Source organism: Balaenoptera acutorostrata, chromosome 6 (genome assembly GCF_949987535.1).
Source record: "Balaenoptera acutorostrata chromosome 6, mBalAcu1.1, whole genome shotgun sequence".
In the NCBI taxonomy this organism is placed as follows: domain Eukaryota; kingdom Metazoa; phylum Chordata; class Mammalia; order Artiodactyla; family Balaenopteridae; genus Balaenoptera; species Balaenoptera acutorostrata.
The window spans coordinates 25,042,585-25,069,884 of NC_080069.1; the positions used below are offsets into that span (position 1 = coordinate 25,042,585).

Genomic DNA, 27,300 nt, shown 5'->3' on the forward strand with positions numbered 1-27,300 from the left:
AAATCCCAATGGTGTTCAATACAGAAATAGAAAAAGCAATCCAAAAATTCATAGGGAACCACAAAAGAGCCCAAATAGCCAAAACAATCTTTCGAAGAATAAAGCTCAAGGGATCACACTTCCTGCTTTCAAAACATATTACCAAGCTACAGTAATTAAAACAGAATAGTACTGGGTTAAATACAAACATATAGACCAACGGAACAAAATAGAGAGCCCAGAAAGAGACCCATGTATATACAAGAAACAAAATATCACCACTGAATACTCTCAATCAAATACTTATGAAAAGTCCTAAATACACTTTTGTCAAATGTTTGAATCCTAAACGTTAGTAGCATGGAACATAAAAATACATCCAAAAAAAACCAACACCATTTTATATTAATTTAAAATAAAGTCACAAAAAAATGGTATAGGCTTCTCATATCATAAAGCTTCCTTCCAACCTGTAACAACCATTACATCTTCCCAAATGCAATCTAGATTTCAACAAACAGGAGCAATACCACCACCACCACCATCACCACCACCAACAGCAACAAACAGCTGTAACAGAAAATCCTGATGGGAAGGGAGAATCTGATTTCCGGAATTTCTACTTTATGTTATTTAACATATAAATTTTCAACAAAGAGTTATGAGGTATGAAAATAAACAACAAAGTATGATCCATGAATGAGGAAAAAAATGTATATATACATATATATATATATTTATATATATGTGTCTGTGTGTGTGTGTATATATACATACACATTGTCCACACAATGTGGACATACACATATACACATTGTCCAGGCATAAAAAGACTTTAAATCACTCTCTTAAATATTCCCATAGAACTAAATGAAATTTTGGACAAAGAACTAAAGGAAATCAGGAAAATGGTGCCTCACCAAGCGATGAATACTAATAAAGAGAAAGAAATTACAAAAAGGAATCAAATATATATTCTAGAGTTGAAAAGTGCCACAACTGAAATAAGAAAGTCATTAGGGGGATTCATTAGCAGATTTAAGCAGGCAGAATAAAGAATTGGCACATTTGAAGAAGAACTGATTGAGACTATCCACTCTGAGGGGTGGAAAGAGGAAAGAGTGAAGAATAACGAGCAGAACGTAAAAGACCTACAAGACATCATCAAGTATGACAACATATCCATAATAGGAATCCCACATGGAGAGAAAGGGATAGAAAGTCAGGGAAAATATTTGAAGAGATAATTGTCCCAAACTCCTCAAATATGATAAAATACATGAAAGTACATATCCAAGAAACTCAATGAACTCCAACAGGAGATCTACACAAAAACACTATATTAAAATTGCAAAAACTAACAACAAAGAGAATTTTGAAAGCGTCAAGGGAGAAGGCTGGTGGATTTCATATTCACGTGTTGAAAGAAAAACACTGTTAACCAAGAATTCTATATCTGGTAAAACCATCTTCCAAAAATGAAGGACAGCAGTGATATAGGTAAGATGGCAGAATAGGAAGCTCCAGGTATGTAACCCCATGAAAACTCTGAACTAAACAATAGAATACAAATAGCTTTGTGGGAGCTCTAGAAACCAGCCAGTAATCTGAAGCAACAAAGTGAATGCCCAGTAAAGAAAGAGTCACTCTCAAAATGAGAGCAAATTTCGTGACATTTTTGCTCACTCTTATCCTAACCCATTCCTGGCTCAATATGGTGCAGTAGAGTGAAAGCTGCCCAATTACTGGTCCTCCATTGGGAGAAAAGTAAAAGAGTGCAACTTGATTGCAATGTGTGGCATGCCAGGCAATGTCTGAGAGTCTGATTTCTGTCTCACATGACTCAGAGCTGAGATAGGAATAGTGGAATATTTTGTATATCAGATTGGTGGCTGTGAAAGCAATGATGGATTCAATGGCCCATGAAAACTTCATGGCAACTGTAGACCTGCACACACCTGGAGGGCAGAGATTATTGACAGAGGAATACAACAGAACATTTAAGGGCCAAGAAGCCAGGGGTGAGGCTCTTGGAGAAATGAAACAATTAAAAACAGCTGTGTGTGTGGCAGAATTAGGGGCTTGAAGCTGGGCTTTACACACAGGCCCAGTGAAGGCACATCCTCATAAAAGATCTGAGACGACCTTAAGTCTTTACACCAGGCTGATTAGTGAAGGTTTTCCTCTGCAAGTATCCAGTCTACAAGGCTGGGAGAGGTGGCTGTTTTTTTCAATATGCAATTTTTGACAAAAACTCACAAAATACAGAAAAAACAGGGAAATGTGGCCCATTCAAAGGAACATAATAAATCTCTAGAAAGTGACACTAAAGAAACACAGGCTTCAGGGGCTTCCCTGGTGGCGCAGTGGTTGAGAATCTGCCTGCTAATGCAGGGGACACGGGTTCGAGCCCTGGTCTGGGAAGATCCCACATGCCGCAGAACAGCTGGGCCCGTGAGCCACAATTACTGAGCCTGCGCGTCTGGAGCCTGTGCTCCGCGACAGGAGAGGCCGCGACAGTGAGAGGCCCGCGCACCGCGATGAAGAGTGGTCCCCACTTGCCACAACTAGAGAAAGCCCTCGCACAGAAACGAAGACCCACCACAACCATAAATAAATAAATTAATTAAAAAAAAAAAAAAAGAAACACAGGCTTCAGAGTTGCTAGATGAACTCTTGAAAACAACTGCCTAGGAAGTCAGGAAGGTGATGTATCAACAAAGTGAGAATATCAACAAAGAGACAATTTATTTTAAAAAAGCAAATGTGGAGCTAAAAGTGTAAATTGAATATTTCACAAGAGGGGTTCAAAAGCAGACTGCAACAGGCAGAGGAAGGCATCAGCAAAGTTGAAGACAAATCACTTGAAATTATTAGTTCTCAGAGCAAAAAGGAAAATGAATGAAGAGACGTGAACAGACCCTAATGGAATTATGGGAATCCAAAAAAGAAGACATTATGGGAATCCAGGAAGAAAAAAGAGTGAGAAAACAGCGGAAACCTCGTCTGAAGGAATAATGGACAAAAACTTCCCAAGCTGTGAAATACTTGGATATAAAAATACAAGTTAAACGAACTGTAGGGTGAAATCAAATAGACCCACGCTAAAACACAGAGCTCCTTAACAGATGAAACAAACATTGATGGAAGGGAGAAACAGTAAGAGTTGGAGACTTTGATAGCCTTCATTCAGAAATGGGAGAGAACAACCACACAGAAGATCAGGAAGGAAACAGAAGACTTAAACAACAGTATCAACCAAATGGACCTAACACACACATATATACACAGCTCTCTACCCAAAGACAGTAAATTATAGATTTTTCTCAAGTGTACATGTAACATTTCCAGAATAGGCCATATGTTAGGCCACAAAACAATTCTTAATAAAAATTAAAACTATTGCAATCACACAATGAATCTTTTTCTATCACAACGGAATAAAAGTGGAAATCAGTAACACAAGGGAAACGAAAATTCACAAACATGTGGAAATTAAACAGCACGCTTTTAAACAACCAACGGGTCGAGGAAGAAATTACAAGAGAAACTACAAAATACCTTGAGACCAAAGAAAAAAAATACAAAATACCAAAACTTACGGGATGGAGCACAAGCAGTGATGAGAGGGAAATTTATACCTGTAAAGGCTTACATTTAAAAAAGAATAAAGATCTCATATCCACAATCGAACATCTTCCTTAAGGAAGTAGAAAAAACTTAACCCAAGGCCAGCAGGTGGGAAAAAGAATAAATATTACAGCATACATAAACAAAACAGAAAAACAATATGGAAAGTCAATGAAACCAGGAGTCGGTTATTAGAAAAGATCAACAGGTACCTCAAGATGGACACAGAAGAGACTCCTGAATTTCCCTCCTTCCATGGATGCACTGAATATACAGCTACACACAGATCAATTCCCTCTGAAAGATATCAAGAAACTAACTTTAGTGACTCCTACACATTGGGAAACTGAGAAAATACCCACAAGGAAATGTGTAGGAAAGGATGAGACACACTCTTGCTATAAACCCCACCCAAGAACAGCGCCTTATAATCTTTCTGAAACCACCAACTCCTAGCCTCTTCCCAATTAGCGCACTGTTTGCACCACATTTCTAATGTCCCAAATTTTAAGGCTGCCGCCTGAGGGATGGGCCCCCAAATCATCTAGCTCTGAGAGCCAAACGGGCTTCCCTTCACAAGTCCCATGGTATTAGAGCAAACAAATAAGCAGTTTTTACAAGGTGCTTGAGCACTCCCTCTGGCTATCTCCCCAAGCTCAGAGCAGAGGGAACACACACAAATGCTTATCTCCCAATTTCTTCCTGGAGGGTGTTGGACTACATACTTTCCCAGCTACTGTCTGAGGGCCCAGCTTCTAATCAGCTTGCATTTCAGCTGACTGGAATCCTGCCTAGAGCCCCAAAGAGCCAGTGGGTACTTACCCTGCTCTCTCCCCCCAGCTTCCTTCAACAATAAAGCCAAATCTCCTGCATGTCCCTGGAGGGAGCTTGTCTACACATTTAGAACCCTGACTTTTAAAACTGCCACCTGAGGGATGGACCCCAAAATAACCTGCCTCTGAAAGTCAACTGGGCTTGCATTCCTGAGCACCACAGTACTATAGCAAACAAAGAAGCAGTTTTTAAATGGATGCATGAGGATTCCCTGTAGCTATACACCCAGACCCAGCATGGAGGGAGATGACAAAATAATGCCCATCTCCCAGTTTCTCCCTGGAAGGAAGTTGTATATTTTCCTAGCTGCTGCCTGTGGTTCTGGCTTCCAGTTAGTCAGCATGTGGAAGCTCACTGGGATCCTTTTGTGAGCCTGGTAAACCTGGTGGACATGTCCCCTGCTATCTCTCCCAGCTCCAAGTAAGACCAAATTTTTATCTTCTCTCCTGAAAGGAGCTTGTCCACACCTCTAGCACACCAGTTTTCAACTGCCACCTAAGGGACTAGCCCCCAATTCACCTAGCTCTGGGAGCTGAAAGGGCTCAGCCTTCATGAGTCCCTGGGACCACTAAAAACAAAGGCTGTTTTACTTGGACAGAGAAGCATTCAGAGCAACTATTTCCCTTGGCTCAGCACAGAGTGAGGAAGAAAAAACTCTTCCAGCTCTGGATTCTTCTTCATAGGGGCTACCCGGCATATGTCATATTCTGACTTTTCCAACTCCTGCCTGATAATTGGGCTTCCAATTCACCTGCATCAGGGAGTTAAAGCAGCAGGCAACTGGCAGTTGTCCAGAAGCCTACACAGGCATATGAGCATTAACCACATCTTTGAGGACACTGATGGGTCTTGGAACACCCTCAACTACTGGAAGTCACTAAGAACAAAGACAATGATTTCAACAACCAGGCCAGGCTGATTAAGGAGGTTCATATCCTACACAAGGCCAATCTGTCAAAACTGGGAAAAGTGGCTGTTTTATACAAAAACCAACACAGAGAGTCAAAGAAAGTAAAGAAACGGGGATGTTTCAAACAAATAAACAGATCTCTAGGAGCTGACCTTAACGAAGTGGATATAAGTGAATTACCCAACAGGGAGTTCAAAATAATCGTAATAAAGATGCTTACTGACGTCAGGAGAATAAAGCATGAACAAAGTGTGAGTTTCAACAAAGAGACAGAAAATATTAAGAAGTACGAAACAGAAATCATAGATTTCAAGAATAAATGAACCGAAAAATTCAATACAGGGCTTCACAAGCAGACTAGGCCAAATGGAAGAAAGAATCAGACAAGGCAGTGGAAGTCATCTAATCAAAAGAGCAAAAAGAAAGAAGAACAGAAAAATGTGAAGATCACATAAGGGACACCAGTAAGTGGATCAATATATGCGTTACAGGTCTTCAAGAAAGAGAAGGAAAGAAAGGGCAGAAAGCATATTCAAAGAAATAGTGCTAAAAACTTCCCTAATGTGGGGAAAGAAAGAGATACCCAGATCGAGGAAGCCCAAAAACTTCCAAAGAAGATTAATCCAAAGAGATCTACACATAGACACACTATAATGAAATTTTCAGAAGATAAAGACAGAATCGTAAAAGCAAGAACAGAAAAGCCACTTGTTTAATACATGGGAATCCTCATAAGATTAACAGATTTTTCAGCAAAAAATATTGCAGCCCATAAGGGATAGGAATGATATATTCAAAGTGTGCAAAGAAAAAAAAACTGCCAAGAATACTGTATCCAGCAAACTTGTCCTTTAGAATTGGAGAGACAGAATTTTCACAGACAAACAAAAGCTGAAGGAGTTTATAAAAAAGTTGTTAAAAGTTCTTCAATCTGAAACTTGAGGAGACAAGAATATACAATGGAGAAAAGATGGCCTCTTCAATAAGTGGTGCTGGGAAAACTGGACAGCTACATGTAAAAGAATGAAATTAGAATACTCCCTAACACCATACACAAAAGTAAACTCAAAATGGATTAAAGACCTAAATGTAAGGCCAGACACTATAAAACTCTTAGAGGAAAACATAGGCGGAACACTCTTTGACATAAATCACAGCAAGATCCTTTTTGACCCATCTACTAGAGAAATGGAAATAAAGACAAAAAAAACCCAAATGGGACCTAATGAAACTTAAAAGCTTTTGCACAGCAAAGGAAAACATAAACAAGACGAAAAGACAACACTCAGAATGAGAGAAAATATTTGCAAATGAAGCAACTGACAAAAGATTAATCTCCACAATTTACAAGCAGCTCATGCAGCTCAATATCAAAAAAACCGAACAACTGAATCCAAAAATGGGCAGAAGACCTAAATAGGCATTTCTCCAAAGAAGATATACAAATTGCGAACAAACACATGAAAGGATACTCAACATCACTAATCATTAGAGAAATGCAAATCAAAACTTCAGTGAGGTATCACCTCACACCGGTCAGAATGGCCATCATCAAAAAAATCTACAAACAATAAATGCTAGAGAGGGTGTGGAGAAAAGGGTGCCCTGTTGCACTGTTCGTGGAAATGTAAATTGATACAGCCACTGTGGAGAACAGTATGGAGGTTCCTTAAAAAACTAAAAACAGAACTACCATATGACCCAGCAATCCCACTACTGGGCATATACCCTGAGAAAACCATAATTCAACAAGAGTCATGTACCACAATGTTCATTGCAGCTCTATTTACAATAGCCAGGACATGGAAGCAACCTAAGTGTCCATCAACAGATGAATGGATAAAGAAGATGTGGCACATACATACAATGGAATATTACTCAGCCATAAAAAGAAACGGCATTGAGTTTTTTGTATTGAGGTGGATAGACCTAGATCTGTCATACAGAGTGAAGTAAGTCAGAAAGAGAAAAAGAAATACCGTATGCTAACACATATATATGGAATCTAAAAAAGAAAAAAAAAATGGTTCTGAAGAACCTAGGGGCAGGACAGGAATAAAGACACAGAGGTAGAGACTGGACTTGAGGACACGGGGAGGGGGAAGGATAAGCTGGGACGAAGTGAGAGAGTGGCATGGAAATATATACACTACCAAATGTAAAATAGATAGCTAGTGGGAAGCATGCACATAGCACAGGGAGATCAGCTCGGTGCTTTTTGACCTCCTAAAGGGGTGGGATAGGGAGGGTGGAAGGGAGAAGCAAGAGAGAGGAGATATGGGGATATATGTATATGTATAGCTGATTCACTTTGTTATAAAGCAGAAACTAACACACCATTGTAAAGCAATTATACTCCAATAAAGATGTTAAATAAATAAATAAATGGAATCATATGGTATTCATGATTAATTATATCTGCTACGCCCAAATACATTATAAAAACACCTTCAGAGTGGAATCCAAAGAGAATCCCATAATAATATTGTAATTATCAAAATCTTTTTTTTGACACACAGGGTTAACATAAATTAAAATGGCACATAAATGATGCACATGGGTCCAATTATATAGTACAACACGTATGTAAAATCTGACAAAAATCTTTCTAACACCTACATCTAACAGCAGCTCTTTAAAGAAATTCCATAACATTTCAAAATCTGTGGCTCCTAAACCAGGTCAACTCCCAAAAAGAATATGGTGTAAGATTAGAAAAGTATATCTGGGGAGTGAAATTAATGAACAAAGCAGAAAGAACTTCCAGCCAGTAACATTTTTGGAACTTTCCACTTTATTAATAATAACCTCTTATGGCTCCTAAGTACTCACCTCAACATGAATATGTCTCCCCATTAAAGCAACAGCAATATAATTAACAACACTTCCTACACTCATGTTGTGCCTCTCTTTCCTTTTTCCTGTGGCCAACTCTTGAAAGTGTCATTTACGTTTCACATCCTCCACTTCCCAGCCCTACTGACACCCAGTCCATGGCAATCTGACTTGCGTCTTAACCCATCCATTAAAACTGCTCTCACTACAAGTCATTAACCGTCAATTATTCCTAAAACCAACAGACACGTTTCAGTCTCTGTCTTACTTGAAAGCTCAGCGATACTTGCCTCCTACAATTCTCCCTCTCAGTTTCCTTTGTGGGCTTCTTGCCCTCTGACCACCTCTCTAATATTTATGTTTCTTGGTCCTCTGGCCTATGTCCTATTCTCTCTCACTCTGTTTACTCTCGCACTGGAAGTACAAGCTCAGCATGTCCAAGGAACCAGGCTGATAATGCCAGAAGCTAGTCATTGATTTTAGCTTTACCACAAATGGGATGGCCAGACATTGTGTGCTCTGATGTGTTCAGTGTGACATACAAAACTAGTAAGAAATTACTCTTATTAGAAGCCGTTAATGCTCATTTTCAGTTGTAGGAAATTCAGGACATGGAGGAAGAAGTTAGAAAGCACCACGAGGAAACAGACAGATCTAGATTGTAGAACACCCTACAGGAGAGCAAATCAATGGTGTGGAAAACCACTCAGGATTAGAAGATATTTAAGAGTTAACCACAACATGCCATGTGTGGACCATTTTTGGATTCTGATTCCAAGAAATACACTGTCAAAGAGATGTCTTTATGATAATCAGCAATATTTTAATATGGACTATTGGATGGTAAAAAAGAATCATTGGTAATTTCTTCAGAGGTGGTAATAGTTTTATGAGAAAATGACCATATTTTTAGAGATGTATGTTAAGGTGTGTAGAGGTGGAATGAAAATAATGTTTGGGATTTTATTTCAAATACTTCAACAACTCAACAAAAAAGAAAAAAATTAAGTTATCATATTCCTTCCTCCTCTGCCCATCTGAATCTGTCCCACCTCGTGTTTTATTATCTCAGTAATATCAGTGGCATCACTCATTTGCTCAACTAGGAAATCCTGATTCTCTGGTCCCTGAGCTTCCACTTCTAATCAAAGCTTTGTAAAGCAAAGTTTTGTCAATTATATCTCCTCAATATCCCTCAACTTGTCTCCTCTCTATCCCAACTGTCTCTACCGTACATAATTTTAATCCACAATTTCTACAATGACCTCCTAGTTGGTCTCTTGGGCTCCAGTCTGATCTCTCGTTTATCGTTTACCTCACCACTAGAGCCTAGGGATTTTTCTGAGGTGCATCTCTAACCATGTCAGTGCGTCTGTGATCTGGCTCATGAGAACTCCTCCAGTCCCAATTCTTGAACTCTTATCTTGAACTCCATGTCTGAAACAGTGACCTTATTATAGTTCCTCACAAAATGCAGTATCAATGGCCTTTTCCAGTTATGACAGAGTTGTCTGCTATTGGAATTACCCTCCCACCATCAATAATTATAAAATGGACATAAAAATATAAAAATGGACAAGTCATATGAAATAACTGTTTTTAGGCATTAGTTAGTAGACAGCACAGGACTGCCATTCCTAAAAGAAGATAAATATATAAGGTGGGTCCCACATTCCGCTGTTTCTCTGCCTAACGGAAATCTCCAAAACTGCTATGTAGGAAAATGGAACCCAAGCAGAGAGTTGAAGTTTTGCCAGGCAGAGGAAACAGATTCTAATGTGTCTGGAATTTGCAAGGCAGAGTACACAGAGGAAAGAGCCACAAAGAAAGGTGTCCCAGAAATCTGCACAGCTGTTCCCTCGAAGTTCCTGGCCAAATCCAAAACTGCACACAGACAGAGCAAGATTCCACAAGACTCACGCAGAGCATTGAGAGTGAACAGAAATTTCATAGGTAGTACAGTGCTGGAAAGACATTAGATTTCTGAACCAGACAGAGTAGAGAGACATTGGTGAAAACCCTAGGCATTCAGTTGAGACCCAGAAAGGCCATTCTTTGGGCATGAGGACTAGAAGAAAAACCAAAATAGGCCCGCCCTAACAAAGTCTAATTCCAAGCCTCAGTAAAACTAAAGTGATCCATCAGTAGGTTAATTGTCTGTCAGAACAAAGCACACAACACTCTCTAGAGAAATACATAATATAACCCAGAGTCCCTGTATCATAGCATTCATAAGGTCCAGCAAAGATAAAAAAATAATAAGACTTGTAAAAAAGCAGGAAAATAACAGCTTTAATCAAAAAAAAAAAAACATTCAGTAGAATCAGACCCATAGAGGCCATATGTTGGAATAATTATAAATAATTGTATAAATAGTTTAAGACTGTGAAAAAATATAAACAAATTGGCAGAGAGGAGAAATCCAGCAAAGAAATGGAAATTTCAAAAAAATACTTGAAATTATAGAACAGAGGAATATAATACCTGAAATGCCTAAAAATCCCTGGACAAACCAGGGGTAAAAGATCGGTGAAACTGAAGATACAATCAATATAAATTATCTAAACTGAAGTAGAGAAGGAAAAAAAGATTTTTAAAAAACAGAGCCTCAACGATTTGTGGAACAAAGTCAAGAGGTCTAATATACATGTAATTGGATCTCCAGAAAAGAGAAAATAGGTTAAAAAAACTTTTAGAAAATATAATGCCTAAAAATTTTCCAAAATTAATGAAAGATAGCAATCTTCAGATCCAAAAAGTCCTGAAAATCCCCAGCAGAATATATACAAAGAAAATCACATGTAAGCACATCACAGTCAAATTGCTGAAAACCAAAGATAATGAGAAAATCTTAATGTCTGCCAAATAGAAAAGACAGAGGGAACAACAATAAAAATGGTTGATTTCTCACTGGAAACAATGGATACCAGAAGAAACTAGAATGACACTTTTTAAGTGCTGAAAGAAAAAAACGCTTCTCGCTTTTTTAGCTGGCCTTTCCAGACTCACCAGTTTAGATTGTGTCCCTCCTACGTGCTCCTGTAGAATACTGTACTCCCCTATCACAGCACTTGCTTAATTATTATTTTTTTTAAAGGATTTTCTTATTTATTTATTTATTTATTTATTTTTGGCTGTGTTGGGTCTTCGGTTCGTGCGAGGGCTTTCTCCAGTTGCGGCAAGCGGGGGCCACTCTTCATCGCGGTGCGGGGACCGCTCTTCATCGCGGTGCGCGGGCCTTTCTCTATCGCGGCCCCTCCCGTCGCGGGGCACAGGCTCCAGACGCGCAGGCTCAGCAATTGTGGCTCACGGGCCCAGCTGCTCCGCGGCATGTGGGATCTTCCCAGACCAGGGCTCGAACCCGTGTCCCCTGCATTAGCAGGCAGATTCTCAACCACTGCGCCACCAGGGAAGCCCACACACTCTTCTAAAATAAGGGAGGAACACTCCCAAACTCATTTTCCGAGGCCACCATCACCTTGATACCAAAACCAGACAAAGATGTCACAAAAAAAGAAAACTACAGGCCAATATCACTGATAAACATAGATGCAAAAGTCCTCAGCAAAATACTACCAAACAGAATTCAACCACACATTAAAAGGTCCATACACCAAGATCAAGTGGGGTTTATCCCAGGAATGCAAGGATTCTTCAATATATGCAAATCAATCAATGTGATACACCATATTAACAAATTGAAAGATAAAAACCATATGATCATCTCAATAGATGCAGAAAATGCTTTGGACAAAATTCAACACCGATTTATAATAAAAACTCTCCAGAAAGTAGGCACAGAGGGAACCTACCTCAACATAATAAAGGTCATATATGACAAACCCACAGCCAACATCATTCTCAATGGTGAAAAACTGAAACCATTTCCTCTAAGATCAGGAACAAGACAAGTCTGCCCACTCTCACCACTATTATTCAACACAGTTTTGCAAGTCCTACCCATGGCAATCAGAGAAGAAAAAGAAATAAAAAGAATCCAAATCGGAAAAGAAGAAGTAAAACTGTCACTGTTTGCAGATGACATGACACTATACATAGAGAATCCTAAAGATGCTACCAGAAAACTACTAGAGCTAATCAATGAATTTGCTAAAGTTGCAGGACAGAAAATTAATGCACAGAAACCTCTCACATTCCTTTACACTAACAATGAAAGATCAGAAAGAGAATGTAAAGAAACAATCCCATTTACCTTTGCACCAAAAAGAGTAAAATACCTAGGAATAAACCTATCTAAGGAGGCAAAAGACCTGTACTCCAAAAACTATAAAACACTGATGAAAGACATCAAAGATGACACAAACAGATGGAGAGACATACGACATTCTTGGACTGGAAGAATCAATATTGTGAAAATGACTCTACTACCCAAAGCAATCTACAGATACAGTGCAATCCCTATCAAATTACCAATGGCATTTTTCACAGAATTAGAACAAAAAATTGTACAGTTTGTATGGAAACACAAAAGACCCCGAATAGCCTAAGCAATCTTGAGAAAAAAAAAACGGAGCTGGAGGAATCAAGCTCCCCAACTTCAGAATATATTACAAAGCTACAGTAATCAAGACAGTATGGTGCTGGCACAAAAACAGAAATATAGATTAGTGGAACAGGATAGAAAGCCCAGAGACATAAACCCACACACCTATGGTCACCTAATCTACAATCCCTATAAAAAATCTCAATGCCATTTTTTACAGAAATGGAAAAGCTGATCCTAACATTCAAATGGAATTTCAAGGGACGCCAAATAACCAAAACAATCTTGAAAAAGAACAAAAATGGAGAACTCACGTCTTGATTTCAAAGTTTACCACAAAGCTACATGAATTAAGTAATTAAGCATGGTACTGGCATAAGGCTAGACATATAGACAAATGGAATAGAACTGAGAGTCCAGAAATAAACCCATATACCTACAGTCAACTGATTTCAACAAGGGTGCCAAGACCATTCAATGGGAAAACAATAGTTTCTTCAACAAATGGTACAGGGACAAATGGATAACCACATGCAAAAGAATGAAGTTGAATCCCTCTCTCACAGAATATACAAAAATTAAGTCAAAATGGATCAAGGACCTAAAATAAGAGCTAAAACTATAAAAACCTCAGAAGAAAACATAGGGGTGTATCTTCATACCCTGGATTTGGCAATGTATTTCTTAGATATGACACTAAAAGCACAAGCAACAACAAAAAACTAGATAAATTGGACTTTGCCAAAATTAAAAACTTTTGTGCATCAAAGGACACTATCAAAGAAATGAAAAGACAACCTATAGAATGAGAGAAAATATTTGCAAATCACATACCTGATTAAGGGTCTAGTACCCAGAATACATAAAGAACTTTACAAAAAGACACCCCAGTTTAAAAATGGGCAAAGGACTTCTAGAGGCATTTCTCCAAAGATATACAAATGGCCAACACAAGAAAAGTGGCTCAACATCATTAGTCATTCAAGAAATGCAAATCAGAAATGCAAATATACTTCACACCTACTAGAATGGCAAAAATTAAAAAAAAAAAAAAGTATACATTGGTAAGGATGTGGAGAAACTGAAACCCTCCTCCATTGCTGGTGGGAATGTAAAATGGTACAAGCCACTGTGGAAAACAGTATGGCAGTTCCTCAGTAAGTTAAAAATAGAATTACCACATGATCCAACAATTACATTGCTAGGCACATACATAAAAGAGTTGAAAACAGGGATTCAAACAAATACTTGTACATGAATGTTCACAGCAGCACTATTCACAAATGCCAAAAGGTGAAGCAATCCAAATATCTGTTAACAAAAAAACCAAAATGTGATACACCCACACAATGGAATATTACTTAGCTTTAAAAAGGAATGAAGCGAAGAGTAGCCCCTGCTTGCCAAAACTAGAGAAAGCCCGCGCACAGCAACGAAGACCCAACGCAGTCAAAAATAAATAAATTTTAAAAAAAAGAAGAAAAAAGGAATGAAGTACTGATAAATGATGCCACAAATTGGATAAACAATGAAAACATTATAAGTGAGTGAAGCCATAGTCATATATTATATGATTCCATTTATCAGAAATATCCAGAATAGGTAAATCCATATAGACAGAAAGCAGACTGGTGGGGGCTAGGGGCAAGGAAAAATGCGAAGTGATTGCTTAATGGGTACTGGGTCTTCTTTGGGAGTGACAAAAAGGTTTTACAACTAGCTAGTTGATGAGTGTACAACGCTGTGCACGTACTAAATGCCACTGAACTCTACACTCTAAAATGGCTAGTTTTATGTTATGTGAATTTCACCTAAAAAAAAAAAATCTCAATAGTCATGGTTTCTAAAGACAGTGTATTGTATCCCCTTTTAAAAAGCTGAGTTTTACAAAATACATATTATATGATTTCATTTATATGAAATTCTACAAAAAGCAAAACTACAGGAACAGAAAGCAGATCAACTTGGCTTGCGGCCAGGAATGGGGTACTGATTACAAAGGGGCATGAGGGACTTCTGGTGACAGAAATGTTTTATATCTTGACTATGGTGATGGTGATAGGGGAGTATACATCTGCCAAAACTTATCAAACTGTACTCTTAAAGTGAGTATATTTTATTATGTGTCAATTATACCTCAATAAAGTTGGTTTTATAAAACTCAGTCTTGATTACTCTTTAAAGGTCAGGGTTGGCATTTAATGTTAATCTACTTCCCTAGTATGATCAGAATGTGTTTATGATACCTATTAAGCAAAGCAATGCAGACATTATACATTGAAAATGGTCACAAACAAAAGGCATAACTGCCAAATAGTCTGAATACTGAAATAATAAATAAACATGGTTGCTCACCAATTCTGGAAGAGGGCAAATAGTTCCAGTATTCATATATAACCCCTCGACTACAATGAAACGTCGAGTTACACGAGCCTTGCGAGGATTCTTTAAAAGAAAAAAAAAATAGATGTTTTAAATTTCAGTAACTCCAAATACAAAATCTGTTATATGCTCTCTAGCACTTTCACCCTACAAGATTTATTCACCAAGATAAATCAACAAATAGATAGACTAAATCAATTTCAAGCTCAAGGTTTGAGATCCTGTTATTTTGAGATGAAAAACAGTGCTTTCTTCTCTCAGACATGTTTTCAGGTCACACAGTCAACTAGGAGGCCTCACACACAAACACAAACTGTTTAGACACTGAGAATACTAAAACACAAACAAAACCCTCCAAGCCCAGAATGACTAGGAAGGGACCCAAGGGAACTTTCTGGGGGAGATGGGGACGTTTTATGTCATGATGGGGGCCATGATACCTGGGCTACACAGGTATAACCACTGGTCAAAACTGTATAACTAGGACTAATGTATTTCAATGTAAATTTTACCTAAAATAAAAAGAACTCTAATGATGATGATGATAATCATCATCATCACAGAGACTGAGTGGGGAGTTAGGTGAAGGTTCAGATGATACAAGAGTGGCAGAATATTGAAAACAAAGCCGAGAGAAGGGTACAGGGGGCTTCACTATACTACTGTTTCCTTTGAATGTGCCAGAATTTTTCCTAATAAAAAGTTAAAAAACAGACAAACCCTGACCTCCCTTACTTACCAAAAAACAGATGAAACCCTTCTCCTTCCTGCCTCCTCACTACTGGTTCAAGTAAAACTGGACTATGCCCTCACCCAGTCATGTTCGGGGGTGGTGCAGTGGAGGGACTCTTTCAAGTAACACACACCTTCCCACACCCCACTGACGTCAAATCACTAATAAACCACTCCCACTGCTGAATCTGTAGATGTTTCAGGTACACTGCACTGAAAAAATTCCACAGAGTTTGCCGCCACCTTTCTACTCAAAGGTTTCTTGCCTCTAAGCTTCTAATGAACAACTAGAAACTCAAATATCAGAGCTATTCTTTAAGGGGTATTTTAGAACCCACAGCTGTATGTAATACTGAAAAAAGTGTCGGCTGAAGCATGCGAAAGTTTACATCATTCTTGGTCATCTTCACTCCGTCCCTAAGTCAAACCTGAGGCTGCGGGTCTGCTGGGAGGTCACAGCTGAGGACCTGGGGGCATCCCGCCTCTCCCTGCCTTTAAAACACAAAGTATCTTTCTTATGATCTTAAAATACTCAATGAAGGAATATTTTATTTTTGGAATATTCTTGGGAAATGGAAAAGTACAAAAAAGAATTTAACAAATGAGCTCGTTACACCACACACTGGTAACTTTTTCTTGTAAGTACAATATCTTTGTAAATTACCTTGTTCAAATCAGGATTTTACCGCAATCGTTCTAGGACCGGAGTTTTTAAAATATTATGTTGTGAACATTCTCACATTATTTAATATTATTTAAACCATAATTTTAATGGAGATTTAATATTCCACCTTGCAGATACACCGTAAATTATTTAACTATTCCCACAGTGCTGGATTTAGGTTGTTTCCTTCATTTTTTTTTTTTACATCACGTGAATACCCTTCGATCTCTGACACCATTTCTGATTCTCTTCTAAAGATAGCACTCCGGAGGGTATAGATATTTAAGAATCCCAGAATATACCTGCCCATTTACCCTCTAGAAAGGCTGTGCCAACTGAAGCTCTCCTCAGAGTTTTTGGAAGGCCCTTTGTACATCAGTGTGAAACTGATTATTACCATAAAAAGTTTTCCCTAATTGGACAGACAAAAACTCTTACCCTAATTTCTGTAACTGTTAGTGAGGTCAGACTATTTTCTATTTGCTCAGTTATCTGCATTTCTTCTATGAACTGCTGTTTTTACCTATTATCTTTTTTTTTTAAGAAGGATTAATACGGGATAAGAGAACTCTATAAGAAAAGGAATGAAAAAACATATGAACTCCATTAGTTGGGAAACTGACAAAAAGAGTTTGATCCAAACTCAGATTATTTAACCTACTTTCAAAGGAAATATAAGCATCTAAGTACAAAATATTTAAAAATTTAACATTTATTATTTCTGTGAAAACAAAATTAAAAAAGAATTATTTCTAAAAACCAAAATGTAAAGTAATTTAGAAAGCCTACTCTTGGCAGGAATATGTGGTATAAATTAATTAGTAAAAAGGTAAAAACTATAAAATGGAAATAAATTTTAAGATAACTTTATTTCTTGTTATTCATTAAAATAAAAGTTCCACAGATTATAAATCTTATACAACACACACACAGAACTTGAATATGTTGTCTTCCAAATTTGTACAATGCTAACTTGGCAAAATAACTCTACAGCAGACTGGTTCATTGGTCACACTTTCTAAGGCAGTGTTTTTCAATACGGTAGCATTCTATTACTGAATCAGAAAAGGGACATCTTTTTACAATCTGTAGAAAGAATTCATTGGTGGAACGGTCTCAATTTTAAGATTTTCCCTATACATTCTTCTACATTGTATACTTATAAAACACTGTCTGTAGCACACCTAGCATAAAATAGCAGAAGTCTATGCATATTCATCACAAGAATGTGTATAATCATGAAGTGCTGCTCTTAGGCTATCACCTAAACAAAGATGACAGAATCCAAAAGGAATAATTCAAATATCTGGAAAAATGGAAATTAACACAAAATTAAGGATGTGATGAGCATTTTTATCAGTTACTCTAGTAACGGATGAGTTACACTGGGAAAGTCCACTTGAAAGTGGTGTTTGAGACAAAGGATGTGGTGACCAGGTTCCCAGTACACTTCACACACAGTGGTTCCTGCTGCAGAACCACAGACCACAGAACTACCTTCTCTGTTCATGTTGTCAGGGGCAAATAAATGCTAATTCTAACAGTGATGCTTTGAACACGTTTCCTCTGTTCCACTCTCTATCAGAACAACAAGGAGCAAGTTCCACCTGCCTAATTCCCTCCCTGTCCCAAGGGACTACACAGGTGCTTGAGAAGAAGTGTAAATAGGTTGCAACGTAGAAGGAAACCATGCTTGAGGCAGCTGCTTCCCACAGGGAGCAGCTGCTCAGAGATCTGGGATGAGGTTGGGGTAGGGAGAAAGAGTCTTCACTTTGTTCATAAATTCATTAATTAAGATCTGCCGCCATGGTTTCTTCTGGTGAATCGATACATGATTTATTCTGATATGAATAAGCCTATTTTGAATTCACTAGATACATCTTGTTAATGCCCTAATGAGTTCTGTTGTTACTTCTGTAGAGTTGAGTGTACATCCCTCCACCCCCAAAATGCATGCTGTTTTTCTCTCTCCCTTTTAGAAAGCTGCCTAGATAACCTTCCCCCACATTTGCCATATATAATTATGGCAATGATGAGGCAATTACTATCAGGCTTGACTCTCTAATCTGAGGTACATTTAATAAGCAGAAACACCCTTATTTAATGTCCACATGTGATCCACAGGCAAGTTTTCATGACAAATTACCATTTCATTTATAATTTAGCTGGTTAGAAAGTACAAAAGAACTGTGTAATTTTCTTCAAAAGAATCATACCTTTTGATCTTCAATCTCTTGTTCTTTCAATAGTCGCTGCAGGTCATCCATATCATTATGGTTAAATAGCTTAATGTCACTACGTGATGCCTGTAATCCCTTCTGAATAGCAAAGCAGGCAGCTTTATCTCTGCAAGGAAGAAAGACCCACCAAATTGGGGTTTAAAGGGTCTTGTCAACATTCTCAGAAAAGGAATGCTTGCTTTTGTAAGCTGACCAACATCCACTTGTTAAACTGAACATGGCAAATAAATAAAACATGTTTGAACATTAATATATTATCGTTTGCACTTCACTCTGCAAACCTTTCCACATAACTACCATACTGATTCTGTTCCACGAAGCAAACTCTTGCCATATTTTGACCTCTGAGAAATCAGCATGCATCTTACTATACAGATGGCATATTAGTTTATTCAAAGTACTTTTCTCTTTCTGAAAAATAAATGAAATATTGGTGCATCTCACCATCAGTGGCATCTCTGATTTGACTGGCCACCACTCTGCCATTACTTTGCCATCAAAAGGAATACTGGGTTACTGACTCCACATAACCCAGGGGAGAACTCTGAGTCATGCAGATTAATCTTCAGTAAGATCTCCTAAATTGAGTTAATGGGGGGCAGGATATATTTCTTAAATTAAGTGTATTATTTAAAAGTACATGCAACACTTCTGCTTCTGAGAAAATAGACATATTTTCCCTATTTTTCTCACTGGGTATAACCAAAAATCCTGGACATCATGTATAAGACAAACATAAGATGATGCTGAAAAATGGAGAGAAAAGGCAGACCAGCGAGGGATCTGAGAAATGACATGAAACAAGTTCCTGGATTTTCCTAACTTGGAACTGATGCAGCTGGCAAACTGGAAATGCCAACAGGTGAGACAGAAAAGCTCTGACAAAAGTCTGCTCTCTGTAGCCAAAGGGACAGGAAAGGGGGCAGCCCAGCAAAGGTCTCTACTGCAGCCAAACCACAGAAAAACCTGGGCCTGTCCCCTCCACACTAGCAAAGGCTGAGAGGGGGACCCAGACTCTAGCCTTCACGACGCCATAACAAGGCTCCCCAATACCCCTGTGGGAGCTGTCAGAGAAGGGAGCCAGAACTTGTATCTCCGTTGGGTAGTAACAAGTGGCTCCCACTGTGGTGTTAGTGAAGACCATGTGGAGAGACCTAACTTCCAATCTCCTGCAGGGAGAGACACTCTCCCCTGCCTATGCTTAGGCTGTGTTAGGGGAGGCTCAGACAAGAGTAGGACTCTCACCAACAACAAGAAGAAATGAAAATAACCCCACCTCAGTGTCAGTGGAGGCCCCGTGGGGACCCTGGACTTGTACTTCCACCTGACAGTAATGAGGCAGCAGTGCCCCCCTGCCCTTGTTGGAAGACTGTCAGAGAAAGCCAATTCAAACAGAAAGTTTAAATAAAGCATAAACTATAACAGCATAATATGAAACTGTTCATGTTTCACTTGTCATACCAATAACCAGAAAATATCAAACAATGAAAAAAAAAAAGAAAAAAAACAATTAACAAATGCCAGTACTAAGATGACAGAGTTGTCAGGATGATCTGATAATGACTTTAAAACAGTCATGATAAAAATGTTTCATGAGGGTGAACCAAGATGGCGGAGTAGAAGGACGTGCTCTCACTCCCTCTTGCGAGAGCACCAGAATCACAACTGGCTGCTGGACAATCATTGACAGGAAGACCCTGGACTTCACCAAGGAGGATACCCCACGTCCAAGGACAGAGGAGAAGCCACAGTGAGACGGTAGGAGGGGCGCAATCAGAGTACAATCAAATCCCATAACTGCTGGGTGGGTGACTCACAGACTGGCGAACACTTATACCACAGAAGTCCACCCACTGGAGTGAAGGTTCTGAGCCCCACGTCAGGCTTCCCAACCTGGGGGTCCGGCAACGGGAGGAGGAATTCCTAGAGAATCAGACTTTGAAGTCTAGTGGGAATTGATTGCAGGACTGTGACAGGACTGGGGGAAACAGAGACCCCACTCTTGGAGGGCACACACAAAGTAATGTGTGCATCGGGACCCAGGGGAAGGAGCAGTGACCCTGGGGGAGACTGAACCAGACGTACCTGCTGGTGTTGGGGGGGTCTCCTGCAGGGGCAAGTGGTGGCTCTGTTTCACCGTGGGGATAAGGACACTGGCAGCAGAGGTCCTGGGAAGTTCTCCTTGGCGTGAGCCCTCCCAGAGTCTGCCATTAACCCCACCAAAGAGCACGGGTAGGCTCCAGTGTTGGGTTGCCTCAGGCAAAACAACCAACAGGGAGGGAACCCAGCCCCACCCATCAACAGTCAAGTGGATTAAGGTTTTACTGAGCTCTGACTGCCACACCAACAGGGAGGGAACCCAGCCCCACCCATCAACAGTCAAGTGGATTAAGGTTTTACTGAGCTCTGACTGCCACACCAACAGGGAGGGAACCCAGCCCCACCCATCAACAGTCAAGTGGATTAAGGTTTTACTGAGCTCTGACCGCCACAGCAACAGTCAGCTCTACCCACCACCATAGCCTCCCATCAAGCCTCTTAGATAGCCTCAACCACCAGAGGGCAGACAACAGAAGCAAGAAAAACTACAAACCTGCAGCCTGTGGACCAAAAACCACAGTTACAGAAAGACAGAGAAGATGAAAAGTCAGAGGGCTATGTACCAGATGAAGGAACAAGAAAAAACCCCAGAAAAACAACTAAATGAAGTGGAGATAGGCAACCTTCCAGAAAAAGAATTCAGAATAATGATAGTGAAGATGATCCAGGACCTCGGAATAAGAATGGAGGCAAAGATTGAGAAGATGCAAGAAATGATTAACAAAGACCTAGAAGAATTAAAGAACAAACAAACACAGATGACCAATACAATAACTGAAATGAAAAATACACTAGAAGGAATCAATAGCAGAATAACTGAGGCAGAAGAACGGATAAGTGACCTGGAAGACAGAATGGTGGAATTCACTGCTGTGGAACAGACTAAAGAAAAAAGAATGAAAAGAAATGAAGACAGCCTAAGAGACCTCTGCGACAACATTAAACGCAACAACATTCGCATTATAGGGGTCCCAGAAGGAGAAGAGAGAGAGAAAGGACCAGAGAAAATATTTGAAGAGATTATAGTCAAAAACTTCCCTAACATGGGAAAGGAAATAGCCACCCAAGTCCAGGAAGCGCAGAGAGTCCCATACAGAATAAACCCAAGGAGAAACACGCCGAGACACATAGTAATCAAAGTGGCAAAAATTAAAGACAAAGAAAAAGTACTGAAAGCAGCAAGGGAAAAACGACAAATAACATACAAGGGAACTCCCATAAGGTTAACAGCTGATTTCTCAGCAGAAACTCTGCAAGCCAGAAGGGAGTGGCATGATATACTTAAAGTGATGAAAGGGAAGAACCTACAACCAAGATTACTCTACCCAGCAAGGATCTCATTTAGATTTGATGGAGAAATCAAAAGCTTTACAGACAAGCAAAAGCTAAGAGAATTCAGCACCACCAAACCAGCTCTACAACAAATGCTAAAGGAACTTCTCTAAGTGGGAAACACAAGAGAAGAAAAGGACCTACAAAAACAAACCCAAAACAATTAAGAAAATGGTCACAGGAACATACATATCGATAATTACCTTAAACGTGAATGGATTAAATGCCCCAACCAAAAGACATAGACTGGCTGAATGGATACAAAAACAAGACCCATATATATGCTGTCTACAAGAGACCCACTTCAGACCTAGGGACACATACAGACTGAAAGTGAGGGGATGGAAAAAGATATTCCATGCAAATGGAAATCAAAAGAAAGCTGGAGTAGCTATACTCATATCAGATAAAATAGACTTTAAAATAAAGAATGTTACAAGAGACAAGGAAGGACACTACATAATGATCCAGGGATCAGTCCAAGAGGAAGATATAACAATTATAAATATATATGCACCCAACATAGGAGCACCTCAATACATAAGGCAACTGCTAACAGCTATAAAAGAGGAAATCGACAGTAACACAATAATAGTGGGGGACTTTAACACCTCACTTACACCAATGGACAGATCATCCAAAATGAAAATAAATAAGGAAACACAAGCTTTAAATGACACAATAGACCAGATAGATTTAATTGATATATATAGGATATTCCATCCAAAAACGGCAGATTACACGTTCTTCTCAAGTGCACACGGAACATTCTCCAGGATAGATCACTCTTGGGTCACAAATCAAGCCTAAGTAAATTTAAGAAAATTGAAATCATATCAAGCATCTTTTCTGACCACAACGCTATGAGATTAGAAATGAATTACAGGGAAAAAAACATAAAAAAGACAAACACATGGAGGCTAAACAATACGTTACTAAATAACCAAGAGATCACTGAAGAAATCAAACAGGAAATAAAAAAATACCTAGAGACAAATGACAATGAAAACACGACGACCCAAAACCTATGGGATGCAGCAAAAGCGGTTCTAAGAGGGAAGTTTATAGCTATACAAGCCTACCTAAAGAAACAAGAAAAATCTCAAGTAAACAATCTAACCTTACACCTAAAGAAACTAGAGAAAGAAGAACAAACAAAACCAAAAGTTAGCAGAAGGAAAGAAATCATAAAGATCAGAGCAGAAATAAATGAAATAGAAACAAAGAAAACAATAGCAAAGATCAATAAAACTAAAAGTTGGTTCTTTGAGAAGATAAACAAAATTGATAAGCCATTAGCCAGACTCATCAAGAAAAAGAGGGAGAGGACTCAAATCAATAAAATCAGAAATGAAAAAGGAGAAGTTACAACAGACACCGCAGAAATACAAAACATCCTACGAGACTACTACAAGCAACTTTATGCCAATAAAATGGACAACCTGGAAGAAATGGACAAATTCTTAGAAAGGTATAACCTTCCAAGACTGAACCAGGAAGAAACAGAAAATATGAACAGACCAATCACAAGTAATGAAATTGAAACTGTGATTAAAAATCTTCCAACAAACAAAAGTCCAGGACCAGATGGCTTCACAGGTGAATTCTATCAAACATTTAGAGAAGAGCTAACACCCATCCTTCTCAAACTCTTCCAAAAATTGCAGAGGAAGGAACTCTCCCAAACTCATTCTATGAGGCCACCATCACCCTGATACCAAAACCAGACAAAGACACTACCAAAAAAGAAAATTACAGACCAATATCACTGATGAATATAGATGCAAAAATCCTCAACAAAATACTAGCAAACAGAATCCAACAACACATTAAAAGGATCATACACCACGATCAAGTGGGATTTATCCCAGGGATGCAAGGATTCTTCAATATACGCAAATCAATCAATGTGATACACCATATTAACAAATTGAAGAATAAAAAACATATGATCATCTCAATAGATGCAGAAAAAGCTTTTGACAAAAGTCAACACCCATTTATGATAAAAACTCTCCAGAAAGTGGGCATAGAGGGAACCTACCTCAACATAATAAAGGCCATATATGACAAACCCACAGCAAACATCATTCTCAATGGTGAAAAACTGAAAGCATTTCCTCTAAGATCAGGAAAGAGACAAGGATGTCCACTCTCACCACTATTATTCAACATAGTTCTGGAAGTCCTACCCACGGCAATCAGAGAAGAAAAAGAAATAAAAGGAATACAAATTGGAAAAGAAGAAGTAAAACTGTCACTGTTTGCGGATGACATGATACTATACATAGAGAATCCTAAAACTGCCACCAGAAAACTGCTAGAGCTAATGAATGAATATGGTAAAGTTGCAGGATACAAAATTAATGCACAGAAATCTCTTGCATTCCTATACACTAATGATGAAAAATCTGAAAGAGAAATTATGGAAACACTCCCATTTACCATTGCAACAAAAAGAATAAAATACCTAGGAATAAACCTACCTAAGGAGACAAAAGACCTGTATGCAGAAAACTATAAGACACTGATGAAAGAAATTAAAGATGATACCAACAGATGGAGAGATATACCATGGTCTTGGATTGGAAGAATCAACATTGTGAAAATGAGTATACTACCCAAAGCAATCTACAGATTCAATGCAATCCCTATCAAATTACCAATGGCATTTTTTACAGAGCTAGAACAAATCATCTTAAAATTTGTATGGAGACACAAAAGACCCCGAATAGCCAAAGCAGTCTTGAGGCAAAAAAATGGAGCTGGAGGAATCAGACTCCCTGACTTCAGACTATACTACAAAGCTACAGTAATCAAGACAATATGGTACTGGCACAAAAACAGAAACATAGATCAATGGAACAAGATAGAAAGCCCAGAGATTAACCCACACACCTATGGTCAACTAATCTATGACAAAGGAGGCAAGGATATACAATGGAGCAAAGACAATCTCTTCAATAAGTGGTGCTGGGAAGACTGGACAGCTACATGTAAAAGAATGAAATTAGAACACTCCCTAACACCATACACAAAAAGAAACTCAAAATGGATTAGAGACCTATATGTAAAACCGGACACTATAAAACTCTTAGAGAAAAACACAGGAAGAACACTCTTTGACATAAATCACAGCAAGATCTTTTTTGATCCATCTCCTAGAGTAATGGAAATAAAAACAAAAATAAACAAGTGGGACCTAATGAAACTTCAAAGCTTTTGCACAGCAAAGGAAACCATAAACAAGACGAAAAGACAACCCTCAGAATGGGAGAAAATATTTGCAAATGAATCAACGGACAAAGGATTAATCTCTAAAATATATAAACAGCTCATGCAGCTCAATATCAAAGAAACAAACACCCCAATCCAAAAATGGGCAGAAGACCTAAATAGACATTTCTCCAAAGAAGACATACAGACGGCCACGAAGCACATGAAAAGATGCTCAACATCACTAATTATTAGAGAAATGCAAATCAAAACTACAATGAGGTATCACCTCACTCCTGTTAGAATGGGCATCATCAGAAAATCTACAAACAACAAATGCTGGAGAGGGTGTGGAGAAAAGGGAACCCTCTTGCACTGTTGGTGGGAATGTAAATTGATACAGCCACTATGGAGAACAATAGGGAGGTTCCTTAAAAAACTAAAAATAGAATTACCATATGACCCAGCAATCCCACTACTGGGCATATACCCAGAGAAAACCGTAATTCAAACAGACACATGCACCCGAATGTTCACTGCAGCACTATTTACAATAGCCAGGTCATGGAAGCAACCTAAATGCCCATCAACAGACGAATGGATAAAGAAGTTGTGGTACATATATACAATGGAATATTACTCAGCCATAAAAAGGAACGAAATTGAGTCATTTGTTGAGACGTGGATGGATCTAGAGACTGTCATACAGAGTGAAGTAAGTCAGAAAGAGAAAAACAAATATCGTATATTAATGCATGTATGTGGAACCTAGAAAAATGGTACAGATGAGCCAGTTTGCAGGGCAGAAGTTGAGACACAGATGTAGAGAATGGACATATGGACACCAAGGGGGGAAAACTGCGGTGAGGTGGGATGCTGGTGTGCTGAATTGGGCGATTGGGATTGACATGTATACACTGATGTGTATAAAACTGATGCCTAATAAGAACCTGCAGTATAAAAAAACAAACAAAACAACTAATACTAAACTTTCATTGGGTTATTTGTATGGAAATATGTTAATATAAATGTTTCAGACATTACATGAAATTTCTAAAAATCTTATATTTGTATTTGTATGGAAATATGTATGGAAATATGTTAATATAAATGTTTCAGACATTACATGAAATTTCTAAAAATCTTATATTTGTATTTGTATGGAAATATGTATGGAAATATGTTAATATAAATGTTTCAGACATTACAGGAAACTTCTCAAAATCTTATATGTTCTGGTATAATGTTATAATAATTCTAGTTATTACTTTAAAATGTATATCTCAGAAATAACTAATTTTCTTGTCAACTGCATTATTATGAACTTTCATCAAATCTTTAACCATGGTCATTTTTAAGTCTTTTGTCATTTACAGACAGTTCTGGGTGTACTCTGATGAATTTGCAAATATGTTCCTATAAAAGGGTTTCATCTTCAAGAAATTCATGGAAAAGGCTCTGACAAGTACAGGTTTCTGGTAACTGACTGTACTGCTGAACTGAATGAATAAGCATTTTCAGAACTCTAAGGAAAAACTGATGAACTCATAAAAGTGCTAAAAAAAGATCAAGATGAAAAAAAAATTAATTACATGGGACTGAGTGAACTGATGAGGATGAGTATAATTTTTGTGACTTTCTGTCTGTCTGAATTAAAAAAAAAAAATCCCACAAGGACTCAGAGGCAAAGAATATACAAATCAATTTTCACTGCAAAGTAAAGGAGCTGTTACAGTGGAGGATTACGGGACTGAATGTCAATATTATGACATAGTATGAGTGTGTTTCATGTTTGGTAATTGCAATCATTGTTGATTTTGTTGTGGTCATCCATGTACAATGCTTGGTGTCAGTCTATTTATCTCTTGTAAAAATAAAATAGAGTGTGAAAAAAAAATGTTTCATGAGTAATTATGAACATGCTTGAAACAAATGAAAAAAC

General features: G+C 38.4%; 1 pseudogene; it reads right to left on the reverse strand.

The window, feature by feature from the left end:
* Positions 1 to 27,300, reverse strand: part of LOC130708337 (serine palmitoyltransferase 1-like) — a 309,612-nt pseudogene that overhangs the window by 244,765 nt on the left and 37,547 nt on the right.